Source organism: Panthera uncia (assembly GCF_023721935.1).
Source record: "Panthera uncia isolate 11264 chromosome D3 unlocalized genomic scaffold, Puncia_PCG_1.0 HiC_scaffold_8, whole genome shotgun sequence".
Classification (NCBI taxonomy): Eukaryota; Metazoa; Chordata; class Mammalia; order Carnivora; family Felidae; genus Panthera; species Panthera uncia.
In genome coordinates, this window is record NW_026057586.1 from 12,216,279 (window position 1) to 12,243,919 (window position 27,641).

The window sequence follows — 27,641 nt, forward strand, 5'->3', positions numbered from 1 at the left end:
TATTTTCCCAGGCTTATTTATAACATTTTTATTTATTAAGAAACTATTAGTTAATTGCCTAATTCTTTTTGGCTTATGCAAAGTGTGTGTGCGTGTGTATGTGTGTGTGTGTGTGTGTGTGTGTGTATAAACAACCGGTAACTTTAACTTTTTGAGATGAGTAGAAAATTATTTGGCAAGGAGAAAATTACCTGAAGTGCAATTGGATTGAGCTTTTCACAACTCTATTGTATGAGAAAAAAATAATTTTTAACCTATATAAACACTTCAGGAAAGCAATTGCTATGATTGCTTTCATGGAGTTCAATATCAGATAGTCTCTTGTAATATAGCCAATAGCAACAAGAATATCATAATTACGAATACTGGGAAAATTATTTTATGTGGGAAATATTAGAATTTAATGCATAATTATAAAGCTTAATTCTCATCTTGCCTGAATTAAGTTCCACAACTTTTACTGAGGTCAACTCTCGTCATGAAGATAATGCCTCTTGAGCTATAGGTGGTAAGGAGATAATCTGATAGCAAGCTGTTTAAAACACAAGATGGAAAACTGGAGACATGTCAAGGTAAATTTAATCCACAAAGTTAAAATAATAAATTCAGTCCTAGAGACTTTATAGATGTGAACAGTGAAAGATTAAGAAAACCAGTTTTAAGAAATGTTTTTAGTCATTGCTCCTTTTAAAAAATATAAATAAGTAAGATAAAAATTTAAATTTTTGTCATTATGGTGCACTACTGGTCTCTCCTCAGACAATGTTCATGAGGTGATGTTTCACTCCACAACAGTGAGACAAATATAAATATCAAAATAATACTTAATAATCATAAAGGTCAGCTCAGTGCTTTTATGTATCTAACCATCTATCTCTATTTTAATATGACACTTTCAATTTCTTCATTCACTAATGAAGTTTAGCATCTAATGAATTGAAAATGAATTCTCTAATACAGATCTACTTCAACACACAAGAAAAATCTCAAATAAATATCCTAACTTTACACTTATTAGGAAGAGATTAACAAAGCAGAAGAAAGGAAATAATAAAGATCAAAGCATAAAGAAGTGAAATAGAGGCTAAAATAAAAAAAAAAAATAGAAAAGACCAATGAAACTAAGAACTGTCTCTTTGAAAGGGTAAACAAATTTGGCAAACATTTAGTTAGGCTCACCAAAAAAAATTTTTTTAAATAAATAGTAATAATAAATAAGACAGAGAGAAGACTCAAATAAAATCAGAAATTAAAGATAAATAACAACTGATACCATAGAAATACAAAAGATTATAAGAAAATAACAGGGGCGCCTGGGTGGCTCAGTCAGTTAAGCGTCCAACTTCGGCTCAGGTCATGATCTCACGGTCCATGAGTTCGAGCCCCGTGTTGGGCTCTGTGCTGACAGCTCAGAGCCTGGAGCCTGCTTCAGATTCTGTGTCTCCCTCTCTCTCTGACCCTCCCCCATTCATGCTCTGTCTCTCTGTGTCTCAAAAATAAATAAACATTAAAAAAATTTTTTTAAAAAGAGAAAATAACAGGAACAATTATATACTAGCAAAATGAACAACATAGAAGAAATTGATAATTTCTTAGACACATGCAATCTTCCAAAACTAAATTATGAAGAAATAGAAAACCTGAATAGATGGATTTATTAGTGTAGATATTGAATCAGTAATCAAAAGCCTCTCAATAAACAAAAATCCAGAACAAACTGGCTTCACTGGTGAATTCTACCGAACATTCACAGAATTAATACCAATCCTTCTCAAAGTGAGGAAGGAAACCTTCCAAACTCATTTTATGAGTCCAACATTATCTTGATATCAAAACCAGATAAAAATGACTCTAGAAAAGAAATTTTTAGGCTAATATGGCTGATAAACATAGATGCAAAAGTCCTCAGCAAAATATTAGCAAACCAAATTTAATACATTAAAAGGATCATACATCATGACCAGGTGTGATTTATTTCAGAGATGCAAGGATTAACATCCAAAAACCAATCAATATGTTGCACCACACTAACAAAATGAAGGATAAAAATCATATAATCTCAGTAGATGCACAAAAAAACATTTGACAAAATTAAACAGACATTTATGATAAAAACACTCAACAAAGTGGGCCTAGAGAAAATACACCCCAACATTACAAAGGCCACATATGACAAACCCATAGCAAACATCACACTGACTGGTAAAAAACTGAAAATTTTTTCTCTGAGATCCAAAACAAGACAAAGATGCCCATTGTCTTCTGCTTGGTACTGGGAGTCTTGGCCAGAGCAATTAGTCAAGAAAAAGAAATAAGAGTCATCCAAATTGGAAGAAGAGAGGTAAAATTCCCTATTTGCAGAGGACACATTCTACATATCAAAAACTATATATTCCACCAAAGAAATTCTTAGGTCTAATAAATGAACTAAGTAAAGTTGTAGGATACGAAATCAATAAACACAAGTAAGTTATGATTTTACACACTAAGAACATCAGAAAGACAAATTAAGAAGAAAATCCCATTTACAATATCATCAAAAAGAATAAAATGCCTAAGAATAAATTTAACCAAAGGAGGTAAAAGATCTAATACACTATTGAAGAAAATTGAAAAAAAAAAACACAAATAAATGGAAAGATATCCCATGCTCATGGGATATTGCCGAATGTCCATATTACCGCAAAGCAATCTACAAATTCAAGGAAATCTCTAAGTTCAAATGACATTTTTTTATATCCCTATACCAAATAATCCTAAAAGTTGTATCTATTTGAATGTGCCATTTTTAGTTTTATAATATGCTGATTGGACATATTTGGTGTTTCAATCAATGGCAAGAGTAACTGACTTTGTTCGAATAATTAAGCTGGCTATAGTACATATAGATGTATTAAAGCCAATATTTTGGTTCTATCCCAAGGCACTGATATGCTGAAGATATTCTAAATTCATCATGATTATAAGGTTAAGTCAATTTTACATGTAGAAACCATAAAACTGGTTAGTTTTGCAACTTATCAGGCATATGGATCTACATTTATGTTATTTGCTGGAACAAGAAAGTACAAGTTGCCCAAGTACAGAAGTCATTCACCTATTTCACTGAGCAGACAATTTACCTAGATATATAAGGAGATTTGGGAGATGTTTATAAATCTAGCACTGCATTTGTTTATTATTGATTTGCATTACTCAATTATGAACAAATATACGTTAGAAAAAAGATAGACCAAACTATAGTATTTGTCAAGAATATCCTCATGCATTTCTTCAGCAATTCATTTGGTTACATAGCCACAAGGTGGTTCCCCTTTCCTGCCTTGAAAAGTAACACTTTGAGATGTGAATTTATTTCTGATTTTTTTTTAATTGGAGGAGTTCCTGAAAATGACTTGGTTTTGCTTTGACATTGTTACTGATCAAAAGTAATGAAAAAATACAAAATTTAACTCATAACATTTTTTCTTATGGACAGTGTAAAATAATTTCACAATCATTTTCACTTTCATAAAACAAATTTACTATGGCTTTTAAAATTAATTTTCATAATTAGGGAACTTGAGTAAGAAACCAAGGCTACATTCCTCTTTGGATCTAATTAAAACAGTATTTTATAGAGCTGTGCCTGAATTTCTTTCCTCAACCAGCTAAACAGGAAAAATTAAATTGCCCCCAATGTGGTTTTGCAAAGGGCTTCAGCTAATTTAATTAATCTATCTTGAGTCTTCTTAAATTCAGTATCAGGCAACATAGATCAGCAGGAGAGAGGACAAAACCATGAAGAGGTCTCTAGAAGGCCAGGGTTCATTTTGATGAAGGAAGCTGATAAATGAAAAATAACCTCCCCCTCACTTTAGAGATGTAAATTAATTCTTGCACACTGTTAATCAGTCTATTTCATGGTTCAAAAGTTACATAAGCCCCTAAAAAATGTAGGGCCATTTAAATGATTTGTAAAAGTGAATGTGTCCTCAAATTATGCACGATTTTTATACTTAATTGTACCAATAGAGCATATCGCTGTTCTTGCCTAAGTAAGGAAGTGACTCCCCAATTCCTACAACTAGCAAATTCCTACCTTTCCTTAAATACCCATCTGAAATGGTACTTCCTTTGTCAAATATTCCTTGACAGCCAAAGGCAGTTTTCAGAGTTTTCCTCTTTCCTACACCCCGAAATACTTGTTTCCGTTATGTACAGTATTGCATTGAAATTGTTTACATATGCCTTAAATTTTCAAGGCATTGATGGAAAAATATTTTGCCACTTGTGCACCTTAACTATTTTATGTACTTTGTTTGTGAAAAAAGAGAAACTCATTGAAGTTATCTCAGGTAAAGTGATCTTATTTTAAGAAATCATTTGAGAACCTAAATGATAATATGGTTCTTTTTTTAATGTTTATTTATTTATTTTGAGAGAAAAAAGAGACAGCAGATGCACACGTGAGCAAGGGAAAGGCAGAGAGAGAGAATCCCAAGCAGGCTCCATGTTGTCAGCACAGAGCCCAATGTCGGGCTTGAACCCACTAACCGTGAGATCATGACCGGAGCTGAAATCAAGAGTTGGATGCTTAACCGGCTGAATGACCTACGTGCCCCAACAATAATATGGTTCTGTGTCTGCCTGGTACTTGTTTTTTTTTTTTTTTCATTTCTCTGTCAATAACGAGACTGCTTCTGTCTCTAGGATGAGCATATCATAATGTTGAAGAATGGGTGTGGAGGCATGCAGACCTGTTTTTTGTTTTGTTTTGTTTTGTTTTGTTTTGTTTTGTTTTGAACTCAGTTCCGGCACTAATTAGCTATGCAACCACAAGCAAGTTACTAGGTAACCTGAACCCTAGGTTTCTCATTTATAAAATAAAGAATAGTAATGCCTACCTCCACGGGGGGGCTTGGAGGGTTAGATATATATGGAGTTGTGTGTGTGTGTATATGTTTTTTCAAACAACAGTAAGCAGTGGCCCCTCATCTTCTCCCCAGTGATTTCCAATTGGGAATTGGGAATTGGGAATTGTAGGGTTTTCTAGTAACTCAATAGATTTTGCAAAAAATAATACATTATTGTATACAGAAAAAGGTTATTCTTTTGCAAAAATGAGTTACTTTAACATAATTATTTTCTTTTTAAAAATTATTTATTTTTGAGAGAGGGGGAGGGGCAGAGAGAGAGAAACAGAGGATCCCAAGCTGAGAGCACAGAGCCTAATGCAGGGCTCCAATCCACAAACCGTGAGACCATGACCTGAGTTGATGTTTAACTGACTGAGCCACCCAGGCAGCCCATAATTATTTTCTATAGTTGGGAACAGAATACATTTTATTTTTCACCAAGAATTTAGATATTTTCTTCTTGCTTCAGGCAACTAATTGTTCTTTGCCTCCCGACAACACTCCCCACTCTGAATCTCATTCTTGCTCAGAAAGAGAGCTAGAGACCTATGAACAGATAACATGCAAACAGATTCTGAACACAAATGACCAAACACACTTACAGAGAAGAAAGGCAAGGGCTACCACACATAATTCACTTCGAAAATACTGCATGTGAATTTATTATCTCTTATTTCATTGAATCCATCAGCCATAGTCATTCTGAATTATTTTTCTCATTGTATGTATAAAACCTAAGAAAAAGATTTTCTCTCAGCTTTAAATAATATTTGGATTGAACATAGCTGATTTAAACTTTTAGTCATGATGCGAAATTGTAGAGTGGGGTGGGCACTGTTACTGATTTCCAGGGATGGTATCTCTACACTCACTGCTTTGTTTGCTGTGGTCCCTGCCCAGGTATCTTATGCTATGCTGAGGATTTCACCTGCTGCTTCTTTTGACAGCAAATGTAACATATCATTGGGATCCCTTTCCCATCCATTTTGCAGGGTAATATGGCCCTTCATATTTCCCATGAAACAGGAAGCTTAGGTATTTCTTTCTGAAGTCACGAAGATTTCTAGGACATGCAATTATCTGAACAATGATTTATCTTTACACACCAGGTTGTTAGCAACCACCTCTCACCCCAGCATCAAAGGAGAAATAATGAACCCACATATATAAAAGCCATTTTTTTGTGTTACATTAAGGAATCCTGATATACCTCTTAGGAAATAGTAATGTACTTGGAGATCATCTCATGATTGTTTGTTTTTTTTCTTTTCCCCCCAAATCTTTAAGGTGTTCCACATAAAAAGAGTAAACTAGCAAATTAAAAATAAGAAACTTCATGATTTGAGATTCTTCATAAGAATCACAGGAAAAACTTGTTAGAAAAGCACTTTGCTGCCCTCACTCATAATCCATTGAGTAATAATCCACTGAATAGGGTAGGATGTGGTCATGTAGCTGAAAAAATATTTCTGCTGATTGCAAGGATTACATTTTGAAAGCCACTATTCTTTACAAGGGCACTGGTGACAAAAAAAAACATTGAATAAGATCCCACATACTTTCTTTTTTAGTCCATTTCAAATTACAGAGGTGTTCCACAGCATACATGGAATCATAGTATGAACAGAATTTTCAATAAGGTTAAGAAAATTTCAGGTCATTATTCTAAAACATGGGGAAAAAATCAGTGCTCCTGAAATACCAATTCTGCCTTATTAGTCGCATGGTCTGGATTCAGATTTATAATCACATTGATAAGGTACAACAGGCTGGACTGAGCAAAAATATATATTTACTTATAAGACAGAGTGGAGGACAGAAAACACCATAGCACATCTCCAAACATCACAACAGCTCAGAGCTCAGGAGCCCCTTTAGCGTTCAAACCTAATTAGTCATATAGTCTGAACATTAGTCATGCACAGGTGTGCATGATAGGCACCTAACACAATCCCTGAAGTGTACAAGACTTACCCCTTCTCCAGGTAGCACTCTCATCAGAGCTTGTACTTAATAAACAATCCTGACCAACGCAATGCTTGGTCAGGTGCGCTTATTCCTTAACCAGCGTCTCATTTATCTTGAATCTGATACAGATATGCTCCTCATAATTTCTTGAATTCAGTCACAAGGTGAATGGACCAAGGCTGAAAGCCTCAAAATCCCTCAGGCTAGAGAAAACCCTTAGAATCAGTTCTTACCCTTTCCGCTCTACTCCAAAGGTAACTGTGTCTGCATCTTCCCTACTGGTAACATAAACACAATATAAAAGAACCTTCTTCAAAAAGGAAGGCTGGAAATAATTGCATTTTCTAAAATGGAGAAAGAAATAGCCCTGTTTATGTTCTGTAACAAAGAACTTAGAATCTTCTATAATAATACTTTCTCATAGATGATGTTTTCATTCAGACATGAATGAACCAACTTTGTTGACAGTGAACTAGACCTACCCTTTGTGAAATTAACAGCATCCTGAATAGTCAAGTTTTGATTAATATGATTTTATAAGTGTTTAACATGGTGATTTAGCTGTCAAAATAATTCTTTCACATGTTTGTGTCACGTGTAACTTTATTCAACTTGTAAACAAACAAGCAAACAAGTTAAAATATATTTACAGAAGCAGTTTATTCAGGGATAGGTACAGTATTTCCTAATTCACAACAAATGCACTAAGTCTTTAAATATTTTGCAAATAATCATTTTCCAGGTTTTCAATATGATGTGCACCACTTATGATATGTAGTGTCTTTAAAATTAACCTCAGATAATGGCTTGAATAGCTTGTACATTATCAATGAAGAACATTGTTTCCAGTTGAGCAATAAATATACATATAAATATTTAGGATTCTTAGGGAAGTTGTAGGATTTGGTACTTGGCAACAATTATTTCTTAACTTTCTAGCTTAGTGAAATTCAATCATTTAAATGGAACATTGTTTCCAACTTGACCACTATTATATTATTACATTTCTTTCAGGCCCAGAAATTTAACATCAACTTACTCTTCTTTATCTTGGAAGGCAAGAGATTTGTCCCTGCCAATTCCAGTAGCTCAGATTAATTCCTCACGACTGGGAGAGGAAAATATCTAATGAGAATTGTATTCGTTCTAGGGACAGCTACAGCCAAACTACTTGGGGAAGAAGGGTGACAGAGCAGAAGCAGGTAAGACCTTCAATCCCAAGGTCTAAATTTGAACTCTGACTTGACTACTAACGATTGTGGTTTTAGGCAAGTCATTTAACCTCTGAGATGCTCAGTTTTTGAAAAGCACTATTATTAGATGATCTAATAATCCCATCTTGGAAAATGTCATAGTCTACTCAGTCACATACTTCATGCAGGCTATGAATTACACAATCTGTGTGTACTATATGATGCCCTGCAAATAGGGAATTAACACTGTTTTATCTATATGTGAGATTTGAGGGTTCCAGCAAACATTTAATGCCAGTCTTATTTGGATATACTGTGATATCATATGAAAAGAGGGATTCGTTTGAAAAATTACATTTTCTCAAATAGAATGATTCCCCAAAAAAAAAAAAAAAAAAAAAAAACTCAAAGTGTAAAAAGAAATGTTTCATTAAGAAATTTGAGTAAGAATTTGTTATTAACTCACTGTTATCTATAGTCTCATTTTAAAAATTTTATTCACTTGAATATAGTTGACACATAATATTATATTAGTTTCAGGTACACAAGAGTGATTCAACATCTATGTTATGCTATGCTCACCACAAGTGTAACTACCATCTGTCACCATAACACACTGCTACAATATAATCAACTATATTTTCTATGCTGTGCCTTTCATCCCTGGAATTCATTCCGTAACTGGAAACCCGTATTTCCCACTCCCCTTCACCCATTTTGCCCCTCCCCACCCCCAATCTCCTCTGGAAACCACCAGTTTGCCCTCTGTATTTATAGGCATGATTCTGCCTTTTTTTTTTTTTTTTTTTGGTTATCCATTTGTTTTGTTTCTTAGGCTCCACATATGAATGAAATCATATGGTATTTGTCTTTCTCAGTCTATGATCTCTTATAGGGAAAACAAGTAAGACACTTTAAAATCATTAGCCTTTAAGTTTATTAATATCAATCTATATATTTTTCAGTTTAATGACCAAAAGGTATAGTTTTCTAAATAATACAATGATGAATCAGAAGCTACAAAATAAAATATTTGTATGTTCAAATTGGTAGAGGTTTCCTCTTCAATTAAATTCATGTTGCCATGGAATCATTAAATATTTCTCAGAAGCTGGGAGACACTTTAGGCTTTGTAGTATTGCTTCCCGGTTTCTCATCAACTACTTTCACAGAGTCAAGTTTGCCATTACACACACACACACACACACACACACACACACACACACACACAGTGTATTCATATTTTCAGCTTTTTTGTAGTTGCAAAGGACTGGTTCTATGTCTTCTATAGGGATGTATTCTCAAGCTCCCATCACGTTAATCCATATATAATTTTTGCCATATATAATAATGTTGGTATTGTTCAAGTTGACCCATTACTGTACATGAATTGTACTTCTATTATCGCTAATCCTGCCATATACTTGTGTAGTGTATAAACCATCTTCAAACTCCTTGAAGGTTTTTCAGTTGATACTGCACCTTTGATCTAAAAAGGCAATAAGTCAGACCCATTTAACTTAATTAAAATGAAGAGTCTTTATTTTCTGTACTCTTCCACCTCCTACCTCTTAGCTCTGGAGAAGCTGCTTTACAACCTCTAATCAAAAGATTCTGAGATGGAGCTGGGGAGGATGGGAAGGATGTTCTGTGACTGGACACGAACATAAAAGAAACAAAGAAGGAAAACATAAAAGCAGTAAACTAATTAAAGTCATCTGAATGTAAAGCAATAGTTTATGTAAGCGATGAGATCTGGATGTGGGCAGATGTTAAAATCCTCTTCTCTTAATGAGTAGGAGAATACAAATATTCCAGTAATGTTTTTAAAATGCAGGTTAAAAAAATAAAAATAAATAAACCATTAAAAATGTAGGTTAAAGAGTCTTTAAAAAAACTCTTGTGTTTTTGCAGCACGTGGACTCCATTTAGGAGATTCTCAATACACGCGTGTTCAATCCGTATTAACAATGTCTACCAGTACTAACACTCCATTCTTGATCTCTGTATTCAGACTACTAAGCTATAAGAACCCCATCTCTGTGCTTCTGTCTAGAAAGTGTCTCCACATAGTAGGGCATGCAAACATAGTGATCACTTTATTGGTTTTCCTTCTCTCAAGAATCAAAGTCCTCCACTGCCTGTTGTTCAATGTATGAAATACTCTGTTTTATACATTCTTGTCCATTTTTTGGTTGTTTACTATGGAATACATACCTTGGCTACAAGCATAATACATCCAAAAACTGTTGCAGGTGCCGTCATCATAGCTTCCACCTGTAAATTTCCCTCGAGAAGTACCATTGGGCAAAGAGAACTCATCAGCCTGGAGAATTATGCTCCTCCCCAACACAGGAAGCCTACAGCCAATAACTGGTGAGAGGGCATAAATACACTGTTCCTCTGCTTCAAGGTAGGGATGACTGTTGCAATTTATACTTCAGAGTGCTTGGCAATATCAGATTGAGGACAGAATTCATCTGAAATCAAATCCTTCCTTATTTTTTTTTTCATATCTCTATCTTGCTTCCTTCACTCTCTCATAGGTTTTGCATGAGATCACTTCCTTAATATATCTCTTGCTTAAAAATCCCTGCCTTGTGCTTTGCTACTAACAAGGCCAATTAAACGCATCTTTCTTTTTCCTTTGATATTTGCTTTACAAATTTGAAAGTTTTCAAGCATGCTGATAATTGGGAAGAATTATACAATAATCCAAGTACCCACTATTAGATTCAACAATCATATGTGTGTTTCCATATTGCTCTCTCTACATCCATCCATCAATCCATCCATCCATCCACATCTATCCATCAATCCATGAATCACACCATCTTGCTAAACCATTTGAAAGTAATGCAGAGATCACATTATTTCAGACACAAATACTTCAGCATGCAATACTTCATCCTCCTACTGAACCACAAAGCACTGTAGTATTAAAATAACAGTAATTCTTTAATACAATATGTTTTCTAGTTCATATTCACATTCTCCTACTTGTCTCCAAAATACATATTTTTAGGCTAGTTTTTGAATCAGGTAACAATAAAAGTTCATGCATAGCAATTTGGTTATTGTGTCTCTAGTTCTTTAACCTAAAACTTTACAACACTTCCCATTAGGTGTTACCCGCCATGGCAATGACTATTTCAACAAAGTAGACCAGTTGCCTGTAGAAATGTTTTCTATATTCTGAATTTTTGTTGCTTTCTTTGTGAGGTACCTTAACTTATTCCTCTGTTCTCTACATTTTATGTAAACTATAGTAAATTAATCTTAAAAGTCAGATAAAACAAATTGGTCAAGAATACTTCATATGTGACATCATGTACTTCCTGTTATATATCTTAAGCTGTATAATGGTGATATAATTTTATTCTTAACATTTTAATAGCTTTATTGGACAATAATTTCAATACAATAAAACTGACATTTTAATGTTTATTTCAGAGTGAGAAAGAGAAAGAGTGGAGGAGGGGCAGAGAGGGAGAAGGAAACATAGAATCTGAAGCAGGCTCCAGACTCTGAGCTGTCAGCACAGAGCCTGACGTGGGGCTCAAACTAACGAGCTGTGAGATCATAGTGTGAGCTGAAGTCGGATGCTTAACGGACTGAGCCCCCCAGGCGCCCCTAAAAAGTGACATTTTAAAGTGTACAATTCAGTGATTTTTAGAATATTCACAGAACCTTGCATCCATAACCATCATCTAATTCCAGGACATATTCTTCACCCAAAAAGATATCCTGTACACATTACAGTTAGTCACTTTATATTCCCCTTCCCCCAAAGCCTGGCGGCAGCTACTAACTTTCTGTCTCTATGATTTGCCTAATCTAGATACATAAAATAAATGGAACCAAATCATATGTACCTTTGTGTCTGGCTTCGTTCCAGTAGAATAAAAATTTCCAAGGCTTACTCGTGTTGTAGCATGTATCAGAACTCTATTCCTTTTTATGAATGAGTAAAATCCCATCATATGCATCTGTGCCTCTTTGAAGAGTTTCCAGTTTTGTTTTGGTTTTCGTAATTAAAAATAATGCTGCTGTAAAAATTCACAAATGAATGAGTGCGTGTTTTTCTGGACAAATGTTTCAACTCTCTTGGGTATAAATACCTAAGAGTAGAATTGCTGAATCACACAGTAGCTCTGTGTTTCAACTTCTGAAGGACGGTCACTATTTCCAAAGTGGCCACATGATTTTCCAACTCCACCAGAAATTTATGGGAGTTCCAATTTCCCCACATTGGAAACAAAATTTGTCATTTTTTATTGCTATTTTGAGATTGTTCATTTTTAATGTATAAAAATATTACTGGTTTTATATTGATATTATGTTCTATAATCTTACCTGCTTTTATTTGTGTAATTGTCTTAGCAAAACCTCTAGTATGTTTGATAAAAGTGGAGATAATGGACATCCTTATCTTGTTCCTAATCTTAAGGAACAAACTTTCAGGCTTTCATAATTAAGTATAATGCTAGCTTGCTAAAAATGTTCTTTACACATCGAAAATGGAAGCTATGTTTAACACTATTCTATTCTATGTGATTATCCTTTCATGAAGGGAGGCCATATAAAGATAAAACAAAAGCAAAATAAACTATTGGGAGTACATCAAAATAAAAAGCTTCTGCACAGCAAAAAAAAAAAAAAAAAAGAAAAAGAAAAAGAAATCAATAAAACTAAAAGACAACCTGCTGAATACGAGAAGATATTTGTAATAACATATCTGATAAAGGGTTAGTATCCAAAATATATAAAGAACTTATACAATTCAACACCAAAAACCCCCCATTTAATCCAATTTAAAAAATGGGCAGAAGACATGAGCAGACATTTCTGCAAAGAAGACATACAGATGGCCAACAAACACATGAAAAGGTGTTCAACATCACTCATCATTAGAAGTGATCTTAAAACTACCATGAGATATCACCTCACATTTGTCAGAATGGCTAAAATCAAAAACACAAGAAACAAGTGTTGCTGAGAATGTGGAACCTTCATGCACAGTTGGTGGAAATACAAACTGGTGCAACCACTGTGGAAAATAGTTCTTCAAAAAATTAAAAATAGAATTATCATATGATGATCCAGTAATTGCATTACTGGATATTTACTCAAAAATACAATAGCACTAATTAAAAGGAAATGTGTACCCCTATGTTTATGGAAGGTTATTTACATTAGCCAAATTATGTAAGAAGCTCAAGAGTCCATTGACAGATGAAAAGACAAAGAAGATGTGGTATATCTAGATGATGGAATATTACTCAGCCATAAAAAGAATGAAATCTGGCCATTTGCAGTAATATAAATGGATCTAGAGTAATATAATATTTGCAGTAATATAATATTTGCATATATATTGCAATATAATAATGCAATAAGAGTAATATAATATTTGCAGTATAAATTTATTTTAATTTTATTTTAATTTAATAAAATTTATTTTAATAAATTAATAAAAATATTATAAAATAATAAAAAATAAAAATAAATAAAAATAAAAAATAAATAATAAATAAATAATAAATAATAATTTATAATATATTATATTATATTATATATAATATAATAATAATAAATAAAAAATAAAAAATAAATAAAAAATAAAAAAATAAATAAAAATAAAATAAAATAAAATAAAATAAAAAATAAAAAAATAAAAATAAAAAAAAATTTAATTTAATAAAATTTATTTTAAATTTATTATAAATTATTTAGGTATTTGCAGTAATATAATATTTGCATATATATTGCAATATAAATATAATATAAATGGATATAGAGTAATATAATATTTGCAGTAATATAATATTTGCAGTAATATAAATGGATCTAAAATGCTACGTGAAATAAGTCAGTCAGAGAAAGAAAATACCATATGATGTCACTCATATGTGGAATTTAAGAAACAAAACAAACAAAAGAAAAAAAAGGGAAAATAACCAGAAACAGACTCTTAACTGTAAAGAAGAAACTGATGGTTACCAGAGGAGAGGTGGGTGGGATTCAGAGCACACTTAACTTGGAGTGCCTGGGTGGCTCAGTCAGTTAAGCATCTGACTTGATTTCAGCTCAGGTCATGATCTCATGGTTCCAGAGTTCGAGCCCCATGTCAGGCTTTACACTGACAGCACAGAGCCTGCTTGAGATTCTCTCTCTCCCTCTCTCTCTCTGTCTCTCTCTCAGAATAAATAAACTTTATTTTAATAAGAAAAAAAGATTACACTTATCTTGATGAGAGTACTGAGTAATATACAGAATTGTGGAATCACTATATAGGACACCCAAAGCTAATATAACACTGTATGTTACCTATACTGGAATTAAAGTTTAAAATACATATGTGTGTGTGTGTGTGTGTGTGTGTGTGTATTTATTTATATTAAATATATATGTATATTTTATATATAAAATACATGTGTATTTTATTTTAAAAAAGAGATGAATTCTAATTCTGCCTTTTAAACTAAGAAGTAACACAAAGTATACACAGGAAAGTTTTCCTCCAGAAGAATATTATGTTACTAATGATTTTCTGTTTTAGATCATTTATTAACTGAAGGTCCAACCCCCAAAGTGTGAATTGATATTGTCATGCTCTCCTACAAAATGACTACTGACCTGACTCCAAGTTAGTATCTAAAGAATCTACAAATCTAGAAGGCACTTGAGCTTCTTTTCTTGTCTGTGAATTAAGAGCACTGAATTGAATGCTTAAGAACAAGTTGTAGAGGCTTGATTTTTGAAGTTTTCCAAGCCAGAATATGGAATAATGAAAGAAGGTATGGCTTCAAACCGAGCCCTGGCATTTATTCAGCTTTCATCTATTATGTCAAAAACCTACATTTTCAAAAACAAATAAACCTCCATCTTCACAGCTCTGTTATAATGAGCTATAGCAGTTATGGGAACAATTATAGCCTTTCCTTTCATTTTATTCACCATGTACACACAGTCTAGTGACGACTGGTGGCTGTATAATGTGTTTAAAAAAGAGGGTCAAGGGAAAGCACAGAAGAGCTTCAAGTCAGAGTGGAGACAAGAGAGTAACATCAACAGAAATACGTTTATACCGATGGTGTGAGAATTTCATTCATAAGTTGGATTTGTTTACACAGATATGTGTATAAACAAGTACCAAAATTTATGAAATAATAGGAATTACTCTAATTACAAACAAAATTAAGGAAGTCTAACATTTATTGATTGTAGGATCTAGAAAGTCGCCCAGCATTTTCATGTCACTTTTCTATTAGACTCTTGCCTATACCTTACTCGATAGGTAAAGTATTGACTCTTGGATTGATGCAAAATCACAGTCCCAAGAAGAATTTTCTACACTCTTTCTCTAAACTTTCTAAGTTTATGTTCATACCTTTGGGATCATAGAAAATTGAGTCTATCCTTTAGAATTGGCTATGTAATAATTTAGAAAGTAAAGCATGTCAGGAGGCACCTGGGTGGCTCAATTGGTTAAGCCTCTGACTCTTGATTTAGGCTAAGGTCATGATCTCACAGTCCATGAATTTGAGCCCTGCGTTGGGCTCTGCACTGACAGGCATGGAACCTGCTTGGGGGTCTCTCTCTCCTCCTCTCCCTGCCCCTTTCCCGCTCAAACATACATGCACACTTGCTCATGCTCGCTCTCGCTCTCTCTCAAAATAAATGAACACTTAAAAAAAAGAAATGTCAGTATTAAAGTGAATAGTCAATAATTAATTGAGAGTAAGTCTTGGTTTGAGTAAATCACACAACAGATCTGTGGGCATCTGAAAGTGTTCTGAGGTTGCTAGATAATCATTTTGGGATAAAAAGGAAGATGCTGATTAAAGGCATGCTGAATAAATTTCTAAAACATGAACAAATAAACTAATCTAGCCATCAAGACAACAAAACACTCCTATTGCAGTCCGACAGAAGTCAACAATTTCAACAAATTAGTTCTTTTTACTACTGTGGGAAATGCAAGGGACAATATGTGTACTTTTTTTTTTCTCTAAGAATTCAGAATCCAATGTCCTAGATACCAACCTATTTTCATGCTTCTCTTGCAGTACATGATTTATTCATGATTTGTACTATCAACCAGAATAGTTACATCATTTTCAGGATTTTTTCTGACATTGCTCATCTTTCCTTTAAAGACTGACTTCTTTCACAATACCTGAACATATATATATATATACATATATATATATATAATATTTATATATTTATATTTTTTATTATTATTATTATAATTATTATTATTTTTGGTTGACATGGTGTTGTTGAACTGCTGCAATCTCGGCAGTGTCTCAGTTAATGATAGCCTTCAGCTCAAAAATACTTCATTTCTCGCCTTATCCTTTACTTGGAATTGCATGCTTTTAATCCCCAAGCCTATTAGGCAAGAAGAGAAAAAATGCTGCTTTCAACAAAGCATTTCAAACATAAGGGTTAGAGAGAGTGGAAGAGCTGCGCATTTAGAACAAGATAGAATCACATAACAGGATATGTGTAAACTTTCGTATCAATTCCTTCCTCCAAAAAAATAAAACAAAATCATAATCTAGGTAAGTAAAATAGGAAACCAAACCAAATGGCACTAACAAATCTCAGCTACGAAGGGAAAGCACTGTCTTTGACATGAATGTGTTTGTGCGGTGATTGTATTCACAGACACACATGGAATTAGTGCTGTAAGGGTATCCTCACATGCACACACAGTGACCGCTAAATCTTGCATTTATGCAAGCCAGTGTTAACTGTAGTTCCTTTTATACTGAAATAACATTCTTTGATATTGGTAGATAGTTCTGGTGATGTCATTAATTTGTTTTATAGTCTATCTTCAGTTAAAACTAATTGAAAATATAAATATTCCCTAGAAAGTACCAACTGAAATTATAAGCTCTATGAGATCTCAAGCTAAAATTATGAGGAAAAAAGCAACATATCTTGGTCAGTACCTATACAAATGTAAAATACTTTAAGTCGGGAGGATTGTAGGACTAGTCCTCTCTATGCTAAGTAAGATTCTAACTAAAATTACTTCTATTGGGCAATCTAAAATTCATAATAAATTCTAGAAAACAGCCTCTGTATTAAAAAGAAGGGGAAAAAAGTGAATATACTGACCATGTTCTATAGGTAATAAGTATGCAGATATACTCAGTATATCAGAAAACCCTTGCCAGCAAATCAAAAGACAAGTCTGGTGATGTTTTTGTAGACAGGTTGGAAGTTGATCTGTGTTCCAATGCATTGTCTCTAATTTTTAAGCTCTACGACTGGAATGATTAAGACTTCTAATTTTCACGAAAGGATACGTCCACTTAAAACTAACAACGATAATGTTTTCAGACATATATTGCACATTTGTTTGCATTAGTGTGGGAATAAGCATTTTATATCTATTATCTCATGTCACTGCATACTCTGATAAGTGCCTGAGAGTGTGTGAGAATCAGAACAATCTTTTACATTACTTACTTGAATCTAGAAAAATAATTCCCCTTTTTATTCAGTTATTTCTCTCAAAAGGCTTGAGAAAAAGGCCAGAGTGGTGGCTTAATTTCATTGGTGAGTGCAGGCGAGACTGAGAAATAATCAAATGGGTGCTATGTCTTCCTCTTAATGAAAACTCCAAAGTGTATAATCTTGCCTGTTCTATTTGACCTTAGAGTGTATAGGTACTAAATTATCTAGATCATTTTAAGATTCTATTTCATACTTTGCCTAACAATAAGATATATTTGATAATAATACTGGCCATCATGTGTATAAAACACAAAAGGGTGTTTTGTGTGGTATTGAAGGAGGTAATTAACACAAATTAAGTTAGACTTGCATCCAAATCCTTGCAATAATTTGGCATTCCAATTTTTTTTCACTTCTACATTTCATGATAATGCACTAAGCCTACATTCTTTCAAATGTTTCCTGTTTCCTTTGACATAAATCTTGTGGAACACCATAATTTCTTTGATTTCTTCTAAGTTTCCTGGTATGTGGAGAATATTCTATGTATATAAAACTCATTAATGCATTTAGCAGTTATTATATGGAATACCCACTATGTGGAAAACACTATGTTATGTGTTTCAAGGACTGAGAAGAGAATTAGGACAAGCCACTCATCCTTAAACGGCTTACAAAACGTGAATCGAAATCTCTGCTTGGAGGGAAATAAAGAATTACGTGCATATTGTGAGGATTAGTGTTTCTAGTCTGCATCGCACACACATTCTTATTAGGGCTCCATCTTCCTTCAGGTGTGTGTAATTGTATCGCGTAGTCTTACAACCATGCATTTTTTACAATATAGCCCTTTATAAACTACAGTTTTCAATCCAGTAAATTAGACCATTAACTGAAGTGTCAGCACTGCTTGAAAGGCAGTCATAAAACTCATATATAAAGTCTTTATAATCTCAGTAGAATAAAAGAGAGGGGGGAAATAAAATCATTCCCCCAATTTCTAAGAAGTTTTATGCAGAACCCTTCAGAAGTGCCATGAGGTCTTTCAAAGCCAAGTATAATTAAAAATGTAGAAAGATGGACATTGTTCTATGGGAAAAGAATGGATGTTATTATTAAACATGTTATTATTAAAATTGTGATGTTTATCTCTAACTTGTTCCTTCAGGTGGTGAGAATATTGTGAATTTCATGCCCTCCATTTTTCTTCCTAATAACGTTTCAAGCTTTTAGAAGCCAGGTCAAATGATTTATCTCACTGATTAAACAGACATTCTGGGATGATTTTGTAAAGGCCTGGAGTAAAAGTTCGAGTCATACCTAGCATCAAAGTGTTCTTCCCAAGTCTAGTCGTGCTCAATGGCTTAGCATACCAAATGATTTAGACCACAACTGGACGATTATAATAAGTGTGCTGAGCAATGAAAAATAGCACAAACACCTGTGAATTCAAAAGCAACATGAATTAGAGTGCTTCGAAGTATTTTCTCATAAAAACATTATATCTAACGCAGAAAAAGAAATAGAAGAAAATACATGAGCTTTCAGGTCACCATGGTACTTTGTTAAAACATGATGGCTCAATGTTGACTGAGATGTGAAGTTAATTTATTCTCAATATTGCAAACTGTACAAATATTACAACTAAATTTGTAAGAAATGAATGGAAATTGGACACCTATACAATTGGGGAATTTACAGAATATAGTTGTTGTTATAATAACCATAATGGACAGAATGCTTATACTTGAAGAAAAGAAGACAGGGGAAAATAAAAAACCTTCTCCCTTACATCTCTAGTTCTAACTTCTAGCGTGCTTTGAGAAGCCTCTTGTGATTATATTCAATAATCATAAACTGGTGGCTAATGGAGCACACTGTGGGTTTTTCTGGATAATACAGTAATAAAAGTAATAATTCAATTTGACCAGGCAAAACATTTTATTTACTTCTCCACTGTTCCCAACTTTCCCTATTGTCTTATATCTGACATGATTACCTAATTATAAATCTAACATCTATATCCACATAAGTTTGCTTATGTCTCTTCCTTCTCCTCTATTTTCCATTTCAAATTCTGAATTCTAGAGCTACTGAAGTAAGCCCGGTTACTGAAGCTTTCATCCTATTTCATAACTATATGTTTTCTCTTATTCTTTGTACTATTTGAAAAGTCTTTAATCCATTCTCAAAATACTTCCCCCACACTAGCCTGGCTAATTATAATTACTCTTTCATTTCTCGGTTCAGACATCAGTATACCAAAGTACCTCTGTGGCTTAGTCACCCTCCTCTTTGCTACAGTCTTAATGTTTGTACCCCCCAACCCACCCCCGCAATTCTAATTTGGAATCCTAACCCCTAAAGATGATAGTATTAGGAGGTGGAATCTTAGGGAGGTGTTTAGGTCTTGAAGGTGGAGCCCTCACCTCATGAATGGGATTAATGATCTTATTAAAAGGACCCCACAGATATCCACGCCCCCGACACCATGTGAGGACACAACAAGAAGGCACCACCAATGAACCAGAAAGCAAGCCTTCAGTAGACGCAGCATCTGCTAGCTCTTTGTTCTTGGACTTCCCAGCCTCCAGAACTGTAAGAAATAAGGCAACTAGTCTCTGGTGTGTTGATACAGTCGCCTGAATGGGCTGAGACACTACTTGCATCCATAAGTCCTTCTACTTAATTCAGAAAATTCTTTGCAGTGTAATTATTTTTTTCACTTTTGCTCCTTTTTAAACATTTATGTTTTTAATTTACATCCAAGTTAGCATATAGTGCAACAATGATTTCAGGAGTAGATTCCTTAATGTCCCTTACCCATTTAGCCCATCCCTCCCCCAACAACCCCTCCAGTAACCCTCAGTTTGTTCTCCATATTTAAGAGTCTCTTATGTTTTTGTCTCCCTTCCTGTTTTTATATTATTTTTGCTTCCATTCCCTTATGTTCATCTGTTTTGTATCTTAAAGTCCTCATATGAGTGAAGTCACATGATTTTTGTCTTTCTCTAATTTCGCTTAGCATAATACCCTCTAGTTCCAAGCACTTAGTTGCAAATGGCAAGATTTCATTCTTTTTGATTGCCAAGTAATACTCCATTGTGTGTGTGTGTGTGTGTGTGTGTGTGTATATATATATGTGTATATATATATATACATATATACATATATATATATATATATATATATGCCACATCTTTATCAGTTCATCCATTGATGGACATTTGGAGCTCTTTCTATACTTTGGCAATTGTTGTTAATGCTGCTATAAACATTGGGGTGCATGTGCCCCTTCAAAACAGCAAACCTGTACCCCTTGGATAAATACCTAGTATAGCAATTGCTGGGTCATAGGGTAGTTCTATTTTTAGTTTTTTAAGACACCTCCATACTCTTTTCCAGAGTGGCTGCACCAGTTTGTATTCCCACCAGCAATGCAAAAGAGATCCTCTTTCTCTGCATTCTCACCAACATGTGTTGTTGCCTGAGTTGTTAATGTTAGCCATTCTGACAGGTGTGAGGTGGTATCTCATTGTGGTTTTGATTTGTAATTCCCTGATGATGAGTGATGTTGAGCATTTTTTCATGTGTCAGTTGGCCACCTGGATGTCTTCTTTGGAGAAGTGTCTCTTCATGTCTTTTGCCCACTTCTTCACTAGATTATTTGTTTTTTGGGTGTTGAGTTTGATAAGTTCTTTATAGATTTTGGATACTAACCCTTTATTTGATATGTCTTGCAAATATCTTCACCCATTCTGTCAGTTGCCTTTTAGTGTGGCTCATTATTTCCTTCGCTGTGCAGAAACTTTTTATCTTGATCAGGTCCCAATAGTTCATTTTTGCTTTTGTTCCCCTTGCCTCTGGACACATGTTGAGTAAGAAGTTGCTGTGGCCAAGGTCAAAGAGGTTTTTGCCTGCTTTCTCCCTGAGGATTTCAATGGTTGCCTGTCTTACATTTAGGTCTTTCAACCATTTTGAGTTTATTTTTGTGTATGGTGTAAGAAAGTGGTCCAGGTTCATTTTTCTGCATGTCGCTGTCCAGTTTTCCCAGCACCAATTGCTGAAGAGACTTTGTAGTGTAATTTTTAATATCTTTTATGTGAATCTGAAATGTAACATATTTGTTCATATTGTTCATGTCTGTATCCTCAAAATCAAATACAATATCTGGCACATAGATGTTCTGTCAATATTGCTTGACAAAATAATAAATATCCATTCATTCTATCAAATTTATTCAATTCCTGATTTTACTCCTCAAAGTGTAAATGGCAACAAAAATATTAGTAACTCTCACAAAGAATCACGGAAGAGGAACAAACAAACAAACAATCTCCCAGAACTAATACACAATTATAGCAAAGTTGTAGTACATAAGGTTAATATACAAAAGTCAATTTCCTCCTTATCTATTAGCAATGAATAATTGGGATTAAAAATTTAAAAATACAGGTGCCTGGGTGACTCAGTCAGTGAAGTTTCTGACTTGATTTTGGCTCAGGTCACGATCTCACTGTTCGTGGGATTGAGTCCAGCATTAGCCTGCTTGGGATGCTCTCTCTCCCTCTCTCTGCCCCTCCCCCCACTTGTTCTCTCTCTCTCTTTCTCTCTCTCTCTTTCTCTCTCTCAACACAAATAAATAAGTAGTAAAAAAAAATAAATAAAAATTTAAAAACATAATGAGACTCATATTGGCAGCAAAACCAAATATGTTTAGGCATAATTCTAACAAAACACATACAAGATCTATATGAGAAACACTATAAAAACATGATGAAAGAAATAAAAGAAAATTTAAATAAGTGAAGAGATATTCTATGTTGATTGATACAAGACTCAATATTGTTAAGATAACAGTTCTTCCCAACTTGATCTATATATTCAAATTAAATCCTAACAAATTATTACTGACAACTTGATTAAAATTTATATGGAAAGGTTAAAGACCTATAATAAATAACAACATTGAATAGAAGTAAACAGCAGCCAATTACACAGTTTACCACAAAGTTACAGTAATCAAGACAGTGTGAAATTGGTGAAGTACAGAAAAGTAGGTAAGTGGAACAGAAGAGAGGACCCAAAAATAAGCAAACACACATCATGTCACATTATCTTTGAGGGAAAAAAATGAAAGCTCTTTAACGGAGAAAGAATTGTCTTTTTAAAAAATATTGCTGGAACAAATGGGACACACACACACACACACACACACACACACAAAAACAAAAACCTCAATGCAAACTGTACTTATCACAAAAACTAACTCACTATGGATCACAGATCTAAATGTAAACACAAATCTGTAAGATCCCTAAAAGATAACATAGAAAAAAATGTAGGTGATTTTGATTTTGGTAATGGCTTATTAGATATAATACAAAAAACATGATACAGTATTCATATGTGGATCTTGAGAAACTTAACAGAAGACCATGGGGGAGGGGAAGGGAAAAAAAAGTTACAGACAGGGAGGGAGGCAAACCATAAAAGAGTCTTAAGGATTGAGAACAAACTAAGGGTAGATGGGAGGTGGAGCAGAGGGGAAAGTGGGTGATGGGCAGGGAGGAGGGCAGTTGTTGGGATGAGCACTGGGTGTTGTATGGAAACCAATTTGACAGTAAATTATATTAAAAAAAAAAAAAACCAAACAAACAAAACATGATACAGGGGGGAAAAAAAGGCAAGTTTGACAAAATGAAAACAAAAAAAATTCTCCTTTGCAAAACATACTGTTAGAATAAAAATACAAGCCATGATTGGGAGAAAGTTGTTGCAAAACACATATATGATAAAAAACTGATATTCAAAATACACAGAGAACTTTTAAAACTCAACAATAGGAAAACAATCCAATTTAAAAATGAGCAAGAAATCGGAACAGACACTTCATCAAAGAAGACACACAGGTCGCAAATGAATGTAAGAACATAGTCCATCATATGTTATTAGGATGTTGCAAATTAAAACAATGTGATATTACTACATAGTTATTAAAATGACTATAACCCCAAACAGTGAAACAGCAAATGCTGGTGAGGAAGTATAGCAACAGGAAGTATCATTCATTACTGTTGAGAAGGCAAAAATTGGTACCGCCACCCCGGAAAATAGTTTGTCAGTTTCTTTTAAAGATAAACACATTCTGTGAAAAAACAGCACCGAATATTGATAGGAGCTGTACTGATTGTGTACATTGCTTTGATTACCATGGAAATTTTTACCATATTAATTCTTCCAACCTATGAACATAGTTTTCTATATTTATTTCTATCTTCAATTTCTCTCATCACTGTTTTATAGTTTTCAGGGTACATATCTTTCACCTCCTTGGTTAAATTGATTTGTAAATAGCTTATGCTTTTGGATGCTACTATAAATTGGGATTATTTTCTTAGTTTCTTTTTTGGATAGTTCCTTGTCAGTGTACCTACAGAACTGATTTTTGTATGTTGATTATGGATCCTGTAACACTGTTAAATTTATTTATTAGTTTTAAATGTGTGTTTGTGTGTTTGTGTTTATGCGTGTGTGTGTGTGTGTGTGTGTGTGTGTGGTCTTTAAGGTTTTCTATATATAAGATCATGCCATCTGCAAAGACAATTCTACTTTTTTCCTTCCCAATTTGCATGGATTTTATTTATTTTTCTTGCCTAATTGCTCTGGCCAGAATTTCCAGTACTATGTTGAATAAAGCGGCCATAGTGCTCACTTTTGTCTTATTTTGTCACTTTCAACTTTTTACTATTGAGTACGTTAACTGTGGGCTTGTCACATATTGTCTTTTTATGTTGAAGTATATTCCTTTTATACGCAATTTGTTGAAAGTTTTTGGTCATAAAAAGGATGTTGAATTTTGTCAGATGCTTTTTCTGCCTCTGTTGAGATGGTCATATGACGGTTATCTTTCATTCTGTGAACGTGGTGTTTTACACTGACTTATTTTCATATGTTGAACCATCCTTAGACACCTAGGTAAATGCCATTTGATCACGGTGTATAATCCTTTTAATGTGCTATTGAATTTAGTTTGCTAGTATTTCATTGAGGATTTTTGAGTCTATGTTCATCAGGAATACTGGGCCTGTAATTTTCTTTTCTTGTAGTATCCTTGTCTGGCTTTGATATAAGGGTAACATTGGCCTGATAAAATGAGTTTGAGTGTTACTTCCTCTTCAAATTTTCCATAGATACAGAAAGAACAATCCTAAAATTCATACGGGATCCAGAAATACTCTGAAAAGCTGAAGAAATCTTGAGCAAGAAGAACACAGTCAGAGATATCATACATCCTGATTTCAAATTATGTTACAAATCTAGAATTATCAAAACAGTACAATATTAGCATAAAAATGATCACATAGACCAATGGAATGGAATAGAGAGCCAAAAAATAAACCCATGTAAATGTGGTCAACTAATCTTCAACAAAGATGCCAGAAATATATAATAGGGAAGGGATACTCTTTTCAATAAATGTTAATGGGAAAACTGGAAATCCACACACAAAAGAATGAAATTACACCATTATCTTACTTCATAAATCAACAAAAATCAACTCAAAATGGATTAAAGACATAAACTTAAGACCTGAAAGTAAAATAGAAAATGTTGAGGATAAAGCTTGTTGACATCGCTCTTGATAATAATAATTTAGAATGATGATAAAAGCTCGGACAACAAAAGCAAAAATCAGTAAGTGGGACTACATCAAACTAAAAACTTTCTGCACAAGGAAGGTAATAATCAACAAAATAAAAAGGTAACTAAAGAAATGGGGAAAATATTTGCAAATTATAAGAGGTTAATATTCAAAATATTAAAGGAATTCATAAAACTCAACAGCAAAAGAACAAATAAGCCAATTGAAAAAACAACCAAAGGACTTGAGTGGACATTTTTTTTCCCAAGAGTGCATACAGGTATAGGAAAAGATGCTCAATATCATTCATCATCAGGGAAATCCAAATTATAACCACAATCAGATATCATCACTGCACACATCTTAGGATGGTTATTATAAAAGTATCAAAAGATATCAAGGGTTGATGAAGCTGAGGAGAAAAGGGAACTCGTGTACATTGCCAGTGGGGTTTGATACATCCATTATGAAAAACATTATGCAATTTCCTCCAAAAAATTAAAAATATAACTACCATATTATCCAGAAATCCTACTTTATGTATATATTTATAGGAAGTAAAATAACTATCTCAAAGAGATACATGCATTCACATATTCATTGCAGCATTATTCACAGTACCAAAGATACTGAAACAACCTAAGTGTTCAAAGTGTCCATTGATGGATGAATGAATAAAGGAAAACACACACACAACCCGCCCCCCCACACACACAAGTATAATATTATTCAACCTTAAAAAAAGAAGGAAATTCTGCCATCTGCAAACACACAGAGAGAGCTGGGGTACATTATGCTAAGTGAAATATGCCAGACACAGAAAGACAAATACTGCATGATCCTACTTATATGTGGAATGTAAAAAAGCCAAACTCACATAAACAGACAGCGTAATAGTGATTACCAGGGAGAAGGAGGAGAAATGAACAGGTGGAGGAGAATATTTTTAGGGCAGTGAAACAATTCTGTATGATACTATAATAGTAGATACAAAACATAATGCATATATCAAATGCCTAATGCCTATACTATAGAACTATAAAACACAAAGAGTAAACCATAAACTTTAGTTAATAATAACAATTGATATTGATTGGTTCATCAATTGTGGCAAATGTAAAATATTACTAATGGGGGAAATGTGGGACGGAGGAGAGGTAAATGAAACTTCTCTGTACTTTCAACTTGTGTAAACCCCAATTGCTCTAAAAATGTCTATTAAGTTTTTTCAAAAAGATAGGAAACTGAGGATCAAAGAAATTAGTATTCACAAATGGGGGAAAAAAACATACCACACTGAAGCCATTGTATTTTAAAGAAAGTAAGATCATTATTAGCAGATTGTGGTGTTCTTGTAGGCAATGGGAGAAAAGTTGGGTCATGAGAATGAGGAGGATTTTAAAACTCATAAAAGAAGGATGTCTCAAACACAGAGAAGAACATAAAATGTTTTATTAAAATCATTGAATTCTTTTTTTAATGTTTATCTATTTTTGAGAGAGACAGAGAGAGAGCAGCAGAGGAGCAGAGAGAGACAGGGAGACAGAGATCCAAAGCAGGGTCTGTGCTGAGAGTGCAGAGCCCGATGTGGGGCTCAAATTCATGAACCATGAGATCATACCTGAGCCAAAGTCAGATGCTTAACCTACTGAGCCACCCGGGCACCCCTAAAATCACTGCATTCTAAATTCAAAATACTTTAATTGTTGATTTACTTTATTTTTTAAGTTTTTTATTTGAGTATAGTTGACACGAAATGTTACATTAGTTTCAGATGTACCACATAATGATTTGACAAGTTTATACATTGTGCTGTGTCGCCACAAGTGTAGCTACAACCTGTCACCATATAACGCTATTACAGTATCATTGACTATATTCCTTATGCTGTGCCTTTTATTCCCGTGATTTTTTCATTCCATAACTGGAACACCCTATCTCCCAGTCCCCGTCACCCATTTTGCTCATACCCCTGCACCTCTCTGCCCACTGGCAACCATCAGTTTGTTCTCTGTATGTACAGATCTGATTCTGCTTTTTGCTTTTTTATTCATTTGTTCTTTTAGATTCCACCTATGAGTGAATTCATACGGTATTCATCTTTCTCAGTCTCACTTATTTCACTTAGCATAATACCCTCCAGGTCCAACCATGTTGTTGTGAATGACATGCTTTAAATTGTTTTTTATGGCCTCATACTATTCCACTGTGTGGGGTGTGTGTGTGTGTGTGTGTGTGTGTGTGTGTACCACATCTTTTTTATCCATCTATCAATGGACACTTTCAATGCTTCCACATCTTGTTATTATAAATAATGTTTCAATTAACATAGCTACGCATCTATCGTTTATTTTCTTGAGGAAACTCCATAGTGTTTTCCACAGAGGCTGCACCAATGTACATGCCCACCAACAGTATACAAGGGCTCCTTTTTCTCCACATCCTCACCAACACTTG